Source organism: Emys orbicularis, chromosome 1, assembly GCF_028017835.1.
Source record: "Emys orbicularis isolate rEmyOrb1 chromosome 1, rEmyOrb1.hap1, whole genome shotgun sequence".
NCBI lineage: Eukaryota > Metazoa > Chordata > Testudines > Emydidae > Emys > Emys orbicularis.
The window spans coordinates 279,879,170-279,896,370 of record NC_088683.1 but is presented as its reverse complement, the minus strand read 5'-3'; positions in this window follow the sequence as shown (position 1 = coordinate 279,896,370).

Below are 17,201 nucleotides of genomic sequence, written 5' to 3'. Positions count from 1 at the left end.
AAACATAGACAATACAGAGACAATATACATTTCTCAACACTCTGTCAATGTACCTCATCCTTGACTTGGAAGGAGCACCACTAGAGGTGAGCAAGAGATGTTTCTCTGCTCATTCAGTTCTTGACCTTTTGGCTGAGGCTGCCAGCAGTGGGGCAAGTAATTCCAAATGGTGATAGCTTAGAAATATGGAAATTTGCTCATTATTCTGAATCCATTAGACAGGACCAAGACTAGAAACTCATGTCAAATAGGCCTCCAAACAGATGTCAGATGATGCCATTTGGCGGTGGATTTTAGATATGGACATTTGTTAATTAGATTAACTCTATTAGACTGGACCCAGAGTTCAGATGCATTTCAAATAGGCCTCCAAACAGCCATCAGATGATGCAAATATTTTGTGATGGGAGGGGTGAGGAGGATTAATAACAAAAAATGTTAATAGATGTAGTTATTTAGACCTTATTGAAAAAATGGAATTTCCCTCCTTCAGAAAATTTTGATAATTCAACATTTGTTTTTGTCCCAAATCAGGACAAAAAAGTCAAATTATTGAAACATTTAGTGGAACAAAATGTTCTGATTTTTTTTTTTAGTTTGGAAATGTCAAAAATGTGTCATTTCCAGTCAGGTCAACATTGATCTATATCTCCCTGACCCACACAATGCCTCATCAGAGTTTTAGTTTAATGGCATCATGCTCACATTCTTCCTATTGGATGGGCTCCCCAGCTGGACTACATCTCTCATGAGACACAGTGGTCTTCCTCCACTCCCTCCATCTGAAACCCTGCAGTGCATCATGAGAGTGCCATGACTATGTGCCTCTGTGTCGACCTTGGCTTTTGAGGTGCCTAATCAGAGTTGTATTTTGAAAATCTCATGCAGTCATTCTGCCTCACATGAGATTTACAAAATATAACTCTGATTAGGCACATCACATAGAGGTCGACACAGTGATTAGTGATCAACAACAAAAAAAGAAACTTTATGTCTTGCAGAAAATTTCTATTTTGCAGAAACCATATTTACTGTCTAAAACAAACAAAAATTCGGACAGAAAATTCCTGACTAGCACAATTATCCCCCACCCCCACCCCTCCACCCTTTCCTTTGCCTCCTTAGGACTGAGAGGTGTTAACAGGCCACTTCATCTTGAATAGGCCCTTGAAATGTGTTAACTACTTATGCTAAACAATCTGTTCCAGTTTGTATTTAGCAATGATAGTCTGAGTTAGGCTGTGTCTACACTAGGGAGTTTACAGCAGCACAGCCGTACCGATGCAGCTGTGCCTCTGTAAGATTGTTCGTGTAGCTGCTCTATGCTGATGGGACAGAACTCTCCCGTCAACATAATAAAAACACCTCCACGTGTGGCAGTAGTTATGTCAGCAGGAGAAGCTCTTCTGCCACCATAGTGCTGTCCACACTGGAACTTCTGTCGGTGTAACTTATGTTGCTCAGAGGTGTGTTTTTTCACACCCCTTAGCAACATAAGTTATACCAACAAAAGTGGTAGTGTAGACATGGCCTTAGTTTCACAGACCTGAAGAAGACCTCTGTGTAAGCTTGAAAGCTTGTCTCGCTAACCAACAGAAGTTGGTCCAATAAAAGATACGACCTCACCCACCTTGTCTCTCTAATAACCTGGAACCAACAGGGCTACAACAACACTGCATTCATATATATGAGAAACTCATTCAGCTGCATCATGTGGACTATTCTTTACCAAAAAATTGTGTGTACCAGTATATGCATGTTCCACCTTAGTTATTTTGCCTACTTCCACATAGAAAGTGGATTACTCTATTATTTCCGTTATCTGTATCCATGTTAAGTTATGAAACTGATAAACTAGCAGCTATATACTTTTATTTAAATAAAAATCTACGACGGTTTAATTTGAATTTAGCAGGGTGCCATTTTTATCTTTTTAATATTTTTAATGTGCTCCTCAGCACTCCCAGGACCTCATGAGTGAGTTGCACCAAACTTTGAAGTTCAGGATTTAGAAAAGTGTCCTTGTTTCATTGAGCAGTCTGGCAGCCACCACAGAGTGCTGAGGGATACTGCACTTAGTTGTATAGATACTATATTGTGCTCCATCTAGAAACTCGAACTGAAGACCCTGCTGTCTAAGGGTATGCCTACATGTGGCTGGAGGTTTCAAGTATGAATGTTAGCTTAATGGACGTAGCGTGCTAGTGTAGGTGTGGGTGGCAGGACAGCCTAGCTGCCCAAGTACGTAGCTAGGGTCTCAGATGGGATCATACTCAGGACATCTAGTCTGTTCCACTGCCTGCAATGCCACAGCTGTACTGCTGTTTTTAGTGCAATAGCTCAGTCAAAGGTAGTCTGCATATGACTTCCTCAGCTAGAAATCACCTCTTCAGCTCTGACAGAAACATATCTTTAGAGTACCTCAAAGGTACTGAATATTTTCTGGATGAAGTTAGAATTGTTTCCTTAGCAAACCAGTTGTAGCAAATTAAATGAAACAATTTGCTGCATTGTTCATCAAATTCACCTTGAAATTCAAATAGTCTCAAGCCTCAAAAGATAATGCCATAAAATATTCTGTTTTTCTGTGCATAAGGTTATTGATTAGTCAACTATATCGTTAAGGCAATTTCTCTAAAAATATTTAAGTGGTAACTGAACTAAACTAGATTTTACATATGGCCTTAAGAAGGTTTGAAATGAGCAGCCCTCAGCCTCCAATTCCCAGCATGTAGTTTAAAAATGACCTTTTGTTTGTCTGAGTGGCAGCCAACATGCTGATGTGGTTTCAATTTTGTCTCCCCAAGTAGTGATTATCCATATTCCTAATTGAATCTGCACTAATAAAAGACTTAAACTCTTCAACTCATCCTAGCCAATAAGAGTCCTGCTTCAAATAATATGTTCATACTGAGCACACAGAACACATAGTTTTCATGATCTGAGTGTAGTTTCCATATTTGCTGCATTTTCAGACCTTAGTCACGGTGGGTAGGATTTTCAACACCAATTATACATTTCTAGGGTAAGAAATAGAGTTGGTTAAAGTGAATTTGTTCACTGTCTGACTTCTTTATTACTTTTGTCAAATAGCAAGAATGCCAATGACTTTAGTAGGAGCAGGAACAAACCCTATGATATGAGCCAAAGCCCACTGAAGTCAATTGAAAGACATTCATTGACTTCAGTGGACTTTGGTTCAGGCCTGAACTCCTGTGCTCTTGCATCCCTATTCCCCCCAGGCAAGGAAGACTTTCATTGCTGTGAAACCAATCTGGTTCTGCAGCAGGGGCAGTATGTGAGGAGCTGTGTTCCCTGTAGGCTGCCTGCTTAGGCGGTCGCGCAGGATTGACTCAAGAGCCACCCAGCTGATTAGCAGAGTGCGCACAGCCAGCAGCATGTGTTCAGGTGCTCCTCTCCCACATTGCTCCATCCTGCAGCTGTTCCCAGGACTCTCCTGCTGGCTGTGCAACGGGGGGAGGGGGAGAGGGTGCTGATGTCAGGGTGCCCCCCTCCCCCTGTGCCCCATCTCCGCAGAGCAGGGCAGAGGGGACAGCTGGCTCAGTAGGACTCCGAGCTGCTGTGGTCTCCGTTTGAATGGTGAGTGGCTGAGTGCCTTTTTTAAAGAGACAGTGCACTGTTTCTGAGATTTCCCTAATAGCCAGCTCACACAGTCTCTGTCTCTGTCTCTCTCTCTCTCTCTCTCTCTCTCACACACACACACACACACACACACACACACACTCTCTCTCTCTCTCTCTCTCTCTCTCTCCCCCATCCATGTACCCCATTTTCACAGAGCGGGGGAGGGTAGACAACAGGGCTCAGACCAGAGCAGGAGAGCTTTCAGTGAATGTCTTAAAGAGACAGCGCACAGCTTTCCCCTGCAGCCAGCACACACACTGTTTCTGTGTCACACACACACTGTCTCTGTGTCTCACACACACACTGTTTTTCACACACACAGTCTCTGTCTCTCACACACACAGACAGTCTCTGTGTATCACATACTGTCTCTGTGTCACACACACTGTCTCTGTGTCACACACTCACTCTCACACACATACACACACATTGTCTCTGTGTCTCCCCCACACACAGAGTCTGTGTCACACACACAGAGAGTCTCTGTATAACATACACACACACACACGCACACTCTGTGTCACACACACTCTGTGTCACACACATACACACACGGAGTCTCTCTGTCACACACACACTGTGTCACAAACAATCTGTGTCACACACACAGAGTGCCTGTGTCTCACACACACACACAGAGTGTCTGTGTCACACACACACTATCTCTGTGTCACATACACACACTCTCTGTGTGTCACACACACACAGACACACCCTCCATCTCTTTCACACTCACCTCCCAACACATACTTGTATTATTGTTGTTTTTACTTCTTGGTACTTCCTGCAATGCACATATATTCACCTTAATTTTATTTTTTCAATGTGTGTTATTTTAGTGTTTTGACTGGTCCAAGCATTTCATAATTTTTATTTATCTTACACTTAAATTTAATTCTTTAAGTAATGAGTTCTAAAATGCCTAACCTGTCCTGGCTGGAGTAATTATCCCTATGGTAACTTTTTAAAAATATATATTATATCTGGGTTGTTGTTTTTTTAGTTCTACTGGTGTCGCACATCCGCACATCCTTCGGTGCACAGAAGTTGCTAGATCGCAGGCCCTGGTTCTCATGGGAGACTTTAATCACCCTGATATCTGCTGGGAGAGCAATACAGCGGTGCACAGACAATCCAGGAAGTTTTTGGAAAGTGTAGGGGACAATTTCCTGGTGCAAGTGCTGGAGGAACCAACTAGGGGCAGAGCTTTTCTTGACCTGCTGCTCACAAACAGGGAAGAATTAGTAGGGGAAGCAAAAGTGGATGGGAACCTGGGAGGCAGTGACCATGAGATGGTCGAGTTCAGGATCCTGACACAAGGAAGAAAGGAGAGCAGCAGAATACGGACCCTGGACTTCAGAAAAGCAGACTTTGACTCCCTCAGGGAACAGATGGGCAGGATCCCCTGGGAGAATAACATGAAGGGCAAAGGGGTCCAGGAGAGCTGGCTGTATTTTAAAGAATCCTTATTGCGGTTGCAGGAACAAACCATCCCGTTGTGTAGAAAGAATAGTAAATATGGCAGGCGACCAGCTTGGCTAAACAGTGAAATCCTTGATGATCTTAAACGCAAAAAAGAAGCTTACAAGAAGTGGAAGATTGGACAAATGACCAGGGAGGAGTATAAAAATATTGCTCAGGCATGCAGGAGTGAAATCAGGAAGGCCAAATCACACTTGGAGTTGCAGCTAGCAAGAGATGTTAAGAGTAACAAGAAGGGTTTCTTCAGATATGTTAGCAACAAGAAGAAAGTCAAGGAAAGTGTGGGCCCCTTACTGAATGAGGGAGGCAACCTAGTGACCGAGGATGTGGAAAAAGCTAATGTACTCAATGATTTTTTTGCCTCTGTCTTCACAAACAAGGTCAGCTCCCAGACTGCTGCACTGGGAAGCACAGTATGGGGAGAAGGTGACCAGCCCTCTGTGGAGAAAGAAGTGGTTCGGGACTATTTAGAAAAACTGGACGTGCACAAGTCCATGGGGCCGGATGCACTGCATCCGAGGGTGCTAAAGGAGTTGGCGGATGAGATTGCAGAGCCATTAGCCATTATTTTTGAAAACTCATGGCGATCGGGGGAGGTCCCAGATGACTGGAAAAAGGCTAATGTAGTGCCCATCTTTAAAAAAGGGAAGAAGGAGGATCCGGGGAACTATAGGCCAGTCAGCCTCACCTCAGTCCCTGGAAAAATCATGGAGCAGGTCCTCAAGGAATCAATTATGAAACACTTAGAGGAGAGGAAAGTGATCAGGAACAGTCAGCATGGATTCACCAAGGGGAAGTCGTGCCTGACTAACTTAATTGCCTTCTATGATGAGATAACTGCCTCTGTGGATGAGGGGAAAGCAGTGGATGTGTTATTCCTTGACTTTAGCAAAGCTTTTGATACGGTCTCCCACAGTATTCTTGCCGGCAAGTTAAAGAAGTATGGGCTGGATGAATGGACTGTAAGGTGGATAGAAAGCTGGCTAGATCATCGAGCTCAACGGGTAGTGATCAATGGCTCCATGTCTAGTTGGCAGCCGGTTTCAAGCGGAGTGCCCCAAGGGTCGGTCCTGGGGCCGGTTTTGTTTAATATCTTTATAAATGATCTGGAGGATGGTGTGGACTGCACTCTCAGCAAGTTTGCAGATGACACTAAACTGGGAGGTGTGGTAGATACACTAGAGGGTAGGGATCGGATACAGAGGGACCTAGACAAATTAGAGGATTGGGCCAAAAGAAACCTGATGAGGTTCAACAAGGACAAGTGCAGAGTCCTGCACTTAGGACGGAAGAATCCCATGCACTGCTACAGACTAGGGACCGAATGGCTAGGTAGCAGTTCTGCAGAAAAGGACCTAGGGGTCACAGTGGACGAGAAGCTGGATATGAGTCAACAGTGTGCTCTTGTTGCCAAGAAGGCTAACGGCATTTTGGGCTGTATAAGTAGGGGCATTGCCAGCAGATCGAGGAACGTGATCGTTCCCCTTTATTCAACATTGGTGAGGCCTCATCTGGAGTACTGTGTCCAGTTTTGGGCCCCACACTACAAGAAGGATGTGGAAAAATTGGAAAAAGTCCAGCGGAGGGCTACAAAAATGATTAGGGGTCTGGAGCACATGACTTATGAGGAGAGGCTGAGGGAACTGGGATTGTTTAGTCTCCAGAAGAGAAGAATGAGGGGGGATTTGATAGCTGCTTTCAACTACCTGAGGGGGGGTTCCAAAGAGGATGGAGCTCGGCTGTTCTCAGTGGTGGCAGATGACAGAACAAGGAGCAATGGTCTCAAGTTGCAGTGGAGGAGGTCTAGGTTGGATATTAGGAAACACTATTTCACTAGGAGGGTGGTGAAGTACTGGAATGCATTACCTAGGGAGGTGGTGGAGTCTCCTTCCTTGGAGGTTTTTAAGGCCCGGCTTGACAAAGCCCTGGCTGGGATGATTTAGTTGGGAATTGGTCCTGCTTTGAGCAGGGGGTTGGACTAGATGACCTCCTGAGGTCCCTTCCAGCCCTGATATTCTATGATTATATGAACAAAATTTATTCTGCACATGGATGGAAAAAAAGTAGAGGGAACAGTGGTGAGGAGCCCACATGCAGGATACAGATATTCCTTCTGAGTTCTAGGAAGATGGAGTCTTGAGGCTACACAGATTGAACTGTCTTTCCTTTATGTGGATGGGTTTACAAGAAATATGGGGGTGGCTAAGCAGGGGCTGGTGTAGGGCAAGATTTCATTCTTCCTTGGTCCTTGTGGATCTTTTCAGCATATGGATAGTAATTTATGTTGTATGTAGAGTGGCGAAAATGCCAAATATCATTTGCATGTACAAATACAAGTTTTGCCCATTCCAATTTTAAAGGTGCATTGTAGGTGCCAACTTTATAAAATGTGGCCCTCATCTAACACCTATAAACTCTGTCACTTTGACCCATTACTGTAGCAACCACTTGTACCTATTGTATGAGGGTAAGAGCAGGATGACTTCATACATTTTTATTGTGTTATAATCACAAAACTATGCAAAACTTGTCTGCATGTGAGTTCTGTTATAAACTTGACTTGAATCTAACATCAGGTTAGTCAAAAGATTTGCAAACCTTTGAAGTGAACCTTAACCCAGTTTCAAAGATGGGCTGATATATATTTTTTTGTTTTGAAATCAAGCAAAATTAAAAATCTACTATAGCACATAAATGACCTGTACAAAACCTAGTTACTACAGTTTAACTAAAGAACATAAAAGACTTGCATATCTTTAATACATACAAATGAAAAAAAATTTCCTTCAAGAACAAAGACACTCATCCAATAAATAAGCAGTCTAATATTTAACTAAAAATCTAACAAACTTAATATTATTTATATTATGTTAGGCCCCATCTGTGATCATGACCCCAATGTGCTAGATGCTATGTAAAGACATAGTAAAATAATTCCTAACCCTGAGAGATTAGTCTCTAATTAGATAAATCAGACAAAAGAATGCAGAAAGAAAGTATTTATATCTCCATTTTACAGATGGGAAATTAAATGAGGTATAGAGAAACTAATGACTTGTTCAAGGTCACACAGATCTGGACATCGAATCCATATCTCCTGAGTTCCAGTCCAGTGCCTTAACTACAAAACCGCCCTTCAGCTGGCCTCATCACAACCAGCTAGGTCATAAACCTTCATTTTCCCTAGGAAGTTTTTCTCTCTCTTTCCTCTTCCCTATTTTAGGTCCTTTGCATTCACTCAGTTGAGCAGCATGGGATGGGAGAAGAGGACAAAAAACCCATCCCTGTTTAGCTCAACTCACACAAGGGCCAGGAACAATTGCAGTTCCCTCACCTCTGAGACCTCTCTCTCTGTTGACATCCCCAGGCATTCACATTGCTCCTTACAAGCCAAGAAGAAGAGGCAGAGCTTTGCTCCTCTCACTCACATCAGTCCCCGAGGTGCAATTGCTCCCTGAGTTCTCGCTAGGTAATCTGGCTCGGGATTGTTTCTAAGACACATGTCTCTATCTAAATGGCACAATTTAGCTCTTTTTTGTAAAGCTAGGAACTTTGCTCCTTTTTTTCCAGTGGCAAAGTGAAGAGAAAACTTAATTTAAATTTTATACATGGGCAACATTTACTTTGCCTTGAATTATGTTTAGAAAAGCAAAAAATCTTTGATGTTATTAGAAGTGAAAAACTGTGAAAAATTTAAAAACAACAAATCCTGTCTATATATGAGGACAAATCCTGCTCACGTTAGTCATGAAAATAGTCTCATTGAGAATATCAGGGTATATTTATTCATGCCACATTTTAGAATGTACCTCTCTAAAGTCTAAGCATGTGTATAATAAAATAAATACTAATATTGCAGTACATTTTAGGGGAAATGTTAAGCTTCAGTAGGAGTTTCTTCCGAGTAAAGACTTCAGGATTGGACCACATCAGGTTTTGAATGAGTAAAACCCACCTTTAATTCTGGTGCTAAATCCACCTCAGATTAGGAGCTCAATCCTGAAAGGTGGGCAGCAATTTAGACTTGGATGTAAGTGATATTACCACTTCATAGGAAGTTCTCAGCACTTTGCAGGGTCAGGCTTCTTGAGGCTTAATGGTACGAAGCCAAATACCTAGCGTAAGTGAAATACATTTGCCACAAGCTGTAATATGTTTTTACAATTTATAATCAGATTTGTTGACATCTTGTTGTATATGAAAACTGAGCGTGTGTAGGGATTTGGTGACTGAAAAAGCAGAGTGGCCTCTGATTTGTTGTGGGCCCATGGGCAAATCACTTAGTCTAGCAATAAAACAAAATAGGTATAATAATGCTTGCCTCTGAGAGGATATTTGAGGCATAATGGTTTGTAAAGTGTTTTAAGTTCTCATATGAAAGATGTTACATAAAAAATGAGAATTTTTTTGGAAGGACATCATAGCTTGGCTTGTATGACTCTATAATATAGTTTACTTACATAAATAAGTTAAAAATAGTAAATGAAAATAATATATAACCCATACATATTGTTGTTCGGGCATAAATCATATGGATTCAACACAATATTACTCAAAGGCTTCAGAGTTTAAGTTTAGTTTAGATAACCACCAAATGACAGATTCTTATTTCAAATATATCCTAACTAACTGGGTCATTTAAGAGGTACAATTGAGCTAAAAAATTGACAAGAATAGACTCTCTCAAGTGCTTTCCAGCTGTTCTGTTTCAAGGCCTCGCTGGAACATGAAGTGCAATTGTAGTTATAAATAATGTTTCCTAACATTTCAGAGCTTTATGTATGTATCACACTGAAAATGAGGAGTAGGCTTATTTTTAACCCTGGAGCAAAACTTCCCTAAAGTTCTAGTACAAGGTCAACACAGTACTGGATAGATAATCATAAATAATTTTGTACTCTTTGTATGGTTAGAAGCTGCCTATCTAGAGCAAATTTATTCATCTGTAAACTCATTGAAAGTGCTGTTTACAATCACTGGGGTTCCCCTGCTCCAATTTTCATTCTAGACCCCTTCCAATATGGCTTCTGTCCCTTGCACTCATATTGAAACCTCTCTTGCCAAAGTCTCTACTGAACTCTTCTTAGCCAAATCTCAGAACCAGTGTTCCGTCCCCATTTTCCTTGATTTGTCAGTCACCTTTGAAACAGTCAACTGTGCTCTTCTTCTTGAAACATTGTCCTCCATTGGCTTCCGGGACATTGCCTTCTGGTTCTCCTACTGCTCTAATTGCTCCTTCAGTATGTCCTTCAGAGGATCCTTCTCATTTATCCTCCACCTTTCTCTGAGAATATAACATTATAGAGTACAAACCCTAGAAAAAATCTCTGTGTGTGTTTCTCTCTCTCTCTCTCTCTCTCTCTCTGTATGTGTTGTGAGGAGGCTGTTAAGTTGGTATTGAAGTATGTCATATGCTTTTAATATGTTAGTTTTTTGGGTGGAATTATATGAATTATTACTATAGAATTCTGTTTGCCATTTCTTAGTGCATATTTCCTTTCACAAACAAGGGTCATAATACTGAAGGTAATAATTTTATTAACCCCATTGCCACTAGGTATTATAGGGTCCTCAGAATTGAGTATGATTTGTATGTCATGTGCTGTGCAGTACACATAATATTACTGATACCAATTGACACAACTGGGTGCAATCACAGTGGAGATTAACTTTTAACTTTGGCTTTTGTCAGTTCAAGTAATAATCTTAACATTAGTTTAGTTTAGTGCTTGTCTTTAGAGTTCCTATTCCTTTTATTTTTATTTGTATACACATACACTATTGTTTTGCTAAACTTTTATCTGATGTCTACTGTGATTAGGACATCCAAGAACAGAGCTCAATGTTATTTTTTGTTGGCTATTAAGAAAAATAGGCCTCTCTTCTTCTGAGTTGAGGGGCCTTGCATCTGGTGTATCTGAAACACGGAATAAAGAGTTTTACCTCTGTGGCACTACCAGAGATGCAGAATAAGCAAGCGGGGGCTACTAAAGGGAATTGAAGGATGAAAATCTGTGGGGATCCCAACATAATAGTGCAAAAGATCTTAAATTACTTTACAAAGTTGCATAAGAACATAAGAGTGACCATACTGGGTCAGACCAAAGGTCCATCTAGCCCAGTATCGTGTCGTCTGACAGTGGCCAATGCCAGGTACCCCAGAGGGAATGAACAGAACAGGTAATCACCAAATGATCCACGCTTTGTCACCCATTCCCAGCTTCTGGCAAACAGAGGCTAATATGCTTTACCTTCTGAACCACAGATCATGTTGTGCGGTGCGGAAGGACTGCCCCTCCAATCATCTGTCCTGAAGCTGACCTTCAGCCATTGGAGCATCAGTAAATTTGCTACTGTTGGCTCACTGTCCCTAGCCTGTACTCTCACATAGAAGAGCATCAATTCATGCTGTGTCAACATCCTTAACTGCATGATGATTAACCTGAGTATCAGCCACAGTTTTGGAAGTAGGGACATGTGCTGTCTATTGTGGTTCCTCCCCATTTTTCTTCACATGCCTTGGGTCATCTACCTCTGTTTGAGAGGAGAAATATGGCCACTCTGAAAGTGTAAGTGGCATTTTTATAGAGTTTAAGGCAAGAAGATATCACTATATTCTCTAGTCTGACCTCCTGAATATCAGAGACCACTGACACCACCCAGCATCCGCGCACTAAGCCCAACAACCAAATTTAGACTAAAGTATTACAGCCCAATAGGACTTTTATGTACCACTTAATCATTTCCCTGCTACTGTGGGTACCTTCAGCACAAAGTACATGTAAGATATTATACTCTTTGTGTGTGTGCTTGGATGATAGTACAACATCTTGAATCATACCCAAACCCAATTGTTCCTTATAGCGCTATATATTACAATAATTTCATGTTTGTAACACTTTAGATAGACACTGGCTATATGTTCCAAAGAGGAGGACTTAGGAAGTGCTTATAAGGAAGCTCATTTAAATATACTTTTCTTGGATCTATTAGAACAATTTTGTAGATATTATTTATCTTGTTTCAGTGCTTTTATTTATTTCCTTGATGCCAATATTTCCCTGAATATGAATGTCTTTTCTGCTAATCTCCATAGATTTTGATGGTCATTTGGCATAATGCTTAGAGAAGAATGAAAAGTAATCTGCTTCCAAGATGTAATACCTGTAGCTGAACAGCATCTTGCAGATCATGGTCTTAACACAAAAAGAGAGAGATGAGGACTATGAATTGTGAATGTTTCGGTAGAAACTTTGGATAGGATTGGATATTTTTCTGGAACTGCTGCCAGAAAGCATAAAGACAAAGAGATACTGCAACTTTTACAGTAAAGCACCTCAATGGGTTTCATTATTCCTAAAATGACAGTCTCTTGATCTATATAATAAGATTGCAAGCTTGTCACTCTCTGTCATTCTGAACCCTATGTCTGTAGAGTCAGTGTGAAGTGATGGAAACAGCTACAAGCATGGCTGAGGGCTCTTTAGGCTCAAAGCATCACCAGGTTGAATCATCAGTGAATAATTAAGTCTGTTACTGTCCAATTTTTAAGTTCTTAACCATTTTAACTTAATGAACAACACCTATGCAGTGTATAGATTCAGAATGGCATGATCTATTCCATGCCAAGAGGCCTAGACCATTGTGATATCAGAGGTAGCTCAACCAATCACTGTGCTTATTGTATACCTAATTTGCATGCAACAGTTTAATTGATTGTATTAGGGAGATTGCACAGATGGTGGATTACTTTGCCCAACCACTACACAAATCTACCACAACCCCCCTAGAACCAAATCAACACAACAGAACCAGCATACACAATTACGCTAAATACACATAGCTCCTCACTGCAGCGCACACACCTCATTCACCAGCTACAAAAATGCACATAACTCTCGCAGCACAACACAACCAGCCAACACAATAACCCCAAACACACATAGTCCCTTATGGCTTAACACGTACCCTTCCTTCAGGATCTGCACACATCAACCAAATCACTCAACATAACCTAACCCACACTCAATTCAACAGAAAACTCCCTAATGCAAACCATGCACCCAAACAAATCAAGACAAAATATTGCTAGACACAAATAAACATAACCACCCACAAAGCAACACAACCAGCAGATACAATAACTCCATACACACATAGCCCCTCTTATTTCCTATCAACACAAATCTCCCTAAAGTCTAACAGATTTATTTGGGCTTAAGCTTTCGTGGGTAAAAAACCATCTGAAGAAGTAGGTCTTTTACCCACGAAAGCTTATGCCCAAATAAATCTGTTAGTCTTTAAGGTGCCAACGGACTCCTTGGTGCCACAGCTACCCCTACAAATCTCCCTGCACAATCCCCCACACACAAACACAGCTCAACACAAATCTTCCAGTACAACACACACACTCTCCCACCATGACTCATACTTACCATAAAACCACAAACTTCAGAAGTAAAGCCACGGGTCATCACTAGTTTAGTATAACTGCCGTGCATATGTGGTCAGGATCTTACATTGTTGATTTTTGATACCCTATATTTTTGTCTTTATGGTAAGTATGAGTGATGCTGAAACAACATATGCTATATTCTTATAAGGCATATTGTTTTAATTATGCAGAAAAATTGTGCAAAGTCCTCAACAACATTTCTTTCAGTACCATAGGGACTTTGGTTTTGCCATAGCAATACAGAGCATTGGTCTAACAAATTTGGTATCCTGACTAAAAATAGTGATACTTAAAATGAAAAAAAAAAAGTCCCAATAATAGAAAAGTCCAATTATTCAATACTGCATATAAGAAGGGGAAGAATTCCATGAACACTTTATGTCCCCACTTTCTTGTCCTTTCTGTCATCACTTACCCCCAGGCAAAGAGAATGCAAAATGGGTGTGAAATGTTATCATTCTCATATGGTAGTATGTTTTATTCATGTTATACAGTGTAAATGACTAAACAGGGTGGTAGACAGTACAGAATCAAGCCTTAGAAACATGTGTTATTGGATGAATCGTGGAACCTTTTCAGTTTATACTGACATAGTGATGTACAGTACAAGTACAGGCTGATTTAAAATATTTATATTTAGTATTACACAGTAATTGTCCAAAAACTGTACTATCATTGTGGTAAGCTAAAATGCTTTAGGCCACTAATACTGTAGACTTAGTTTTTTCTCTTTTCTCTCCATGAAAACAAAACAGTAGCAGCAAATAAAAACAAATTAAAATTGGTTAAGGTCTGGTGAGTTACTGATTTATTAATACAAACTTTGAAACATCTGAAAAGTGAAAGTGCCAAGGGCACAGCTGAATTTATGGATTTATAAGACCAGTAAGTATTTTTATTATTAGTTTTAAATGTAACTGCCAATAAAAATGCATCATAACAATTAATTAGACTTACAGTGACTTAATGATGACAATTCAGCAGCATGGAAATAATCATGTTGAGGAAACAAATTCAGCCAGGCATGCTATCAAAGCAACAGAAAGCCTCTTTTACCTCCCAGGAACATGCCCTTAACCTTTCTCAAAAATCTATCAAATAAAATCTTCCGCAGTCTGTTGTTAGTTTGTTTCCCCCCAGCTCCAATAGAAAGGAAGGAATGTCCAGCATTTATGAGACTAGCCCATGACATCAGAGACCCAGGTTTGATTCCTTGCTCTGCCACAGCTTTCTTGTGTGACCTCAGACAAGAGTCTAGGCTAGAGCCACAAAGTGGATTTGTGGTATGTCTACACAGAAGCTTTGAGATGTAATTTGCAGCTCAGATAGCTGTACAAGTGCTAACTGTGGTCGAGCTAACACCTCACAATAGCAGTGTGGCCACAGGGCCGCCCAGAGGGGGGCAAGTGGGGCAATTTGCCCCGGGCCCCTCAGGGGCCCCCACGAGAATATAGTATTCTATGGTATTGCAACTTTTTTTTAATGGAAGGGGCCTCCGAAATTGCTTTGCCCCAGGCCCCCTGAATCCTCTGGGTGGCCCTGTGTGGCCATGGCAGCTTGAGCTAGTTCTCTGGATACATATTTGGGCAGTAAGTCTGAGCAGCTGCCACACTACTTTTAGTCACTAGCTTGAGTACAGATACATGAGTGCAGTGCATGGGGAGCACTAGGTACCTAAGAATGGGATTCACAGAAGCAAACATGCTGAGCCGAGAGCCACCAAGACCAGTCAGTAGGAAATGACAAGGAAAGGGCTCAGCCTGACACCTCAGGGACTTAGGTATCTGACTCCGGGGCAGAAAGATGCTCCCTTGTGAGGCTGCGAACCCTCTCCTGAAGACAGGGTTGACATGCCTTTCTTGCAAAAACAAAGAAACAAGCACGGTGGTGCTCAATTTTAATAAGGATGGAAGAATTTGGCCCTATTCTATTAAAAATTAAAATAATACAGAAGCTAAATATCAGTCCCTTATAAATACTTTAAAAAGTTAGCACCTCATCTTGCACTTCTTAACCAAGCAAAACTCTCCTTTAGATCAGAAATTGAGGATTAAGTGCATATAATGGATATTTTTCAGTGTGACACAGTGGAGGGTGGTAAATAAGTTTCATGACATACCATAAACAACAGGAATGTCTAATAAAGTGGGTGTAGTGGGTAGAGAAGATTAAGATTGTGAGTTTAGTTAGGAACACTTGTGGAAAGTGCACTACCACATTTTTTCCCACTTCAGTTCCTTTAAATTGAAATTGCCCTGTATAGTAATACAAAATATGCACCTGGGGCTTAAGCTACAGTTGCTGAACTTTCATTATTGTTGGACATTAAATTTGGATTTCCTTGTTTCTGTGTGATCTAAATTTCATTGTTAGCATTGTATCATTTAGTATGTGTGTGTAGGGTTACAATTATTACTTATGTACTGCAAAATTGTGTGTAGGGCTAGCATTTATTTTAATGAAGCCAAGACAAAAGCTTTGTCTTCACTAATGAAAATTTTTTTTGTTTTTTTTACCATGGGGTTGGTAATGTATATTAGCTATCCTTCTGTAAAACCCTAGTGGAGACTAGACACTGTAATTTTTACCATAAGGTAGTGAGGTGAGGTCAACAATGTACCTCCACCCATGGTTCACCTGATCAGGCTACATAGAGGTAAAAACTACAGAGCCTTGTCTCCCCTAGGGCTCTACAGTGGAATAGCTAATGTATATTAATTATCTTGCTGGGTTTTTTTAAACCAAGAAATTTATATTTGCAGTGAAGATGCAGCTAAAATGTAAGTGGACTAGAAAGCAGCTCCATGTTTGAGAGGTCTCTTAACTGAAAAAAATAAATCACTGATTTCCCTGGAGATCATGTCATAGAAATACAATGAATTAATAATATGCATATTATTATTATTTATTTAGGGCTAGATTATGACTAGACCTAACACAACCTTTCATGGGACTAAGGGACCATAAACTACCTAAACTCCCTAGTTAGGATTACTTGGATCATGGGGCTTGGTCTTGAGGATGAGGGGGGAGGCAGAGAAGGGCAGAGCCTTGTCTTTTATCCCTCCTACATGCTAGTCAGCAGAACTTCCTCCAAAATTCCCACCCTTTCCTCCACATGAATGGGGAGTTTACTCATGAGTTAGATAAGCAGAGGTCTTAGCAAATCTCTTGCAGGCATCATGGCAGAAGTGGGTCTACAGGAGGGATTTGTAGGAGAAAGAAGGGAGTGAGGTTTTGTAAATGCATTCCATACAGACAGAGCAGCATGGAAGAAATATATTTATACATTTCTCATGCTTTTCTTTTCTATTCCCATGGGAAGTCCTACATTTCTAGTAGTAAAATTTTATCTTTGGGAAAAGACATGTATCTAACTTTTTGATCTACTCGGTAATATCTGACCTCAAGAGGTAGTTTATGCTATTAAATATTATTTTCTTAGCAGCATTGCTGTTTTGTGATGTTAAAAAACATTGCAGTGTGGAACAATACATGGAGAACATCTGCAAAAGAAGATGCATTTTAAATGGTTTTGTGAATATATGCCCTGCGGGTCAGACATAACTGTAGAAATCTCTTTGAAAGAAACCTGTGGTGACAGCTGAGGGAGCACACT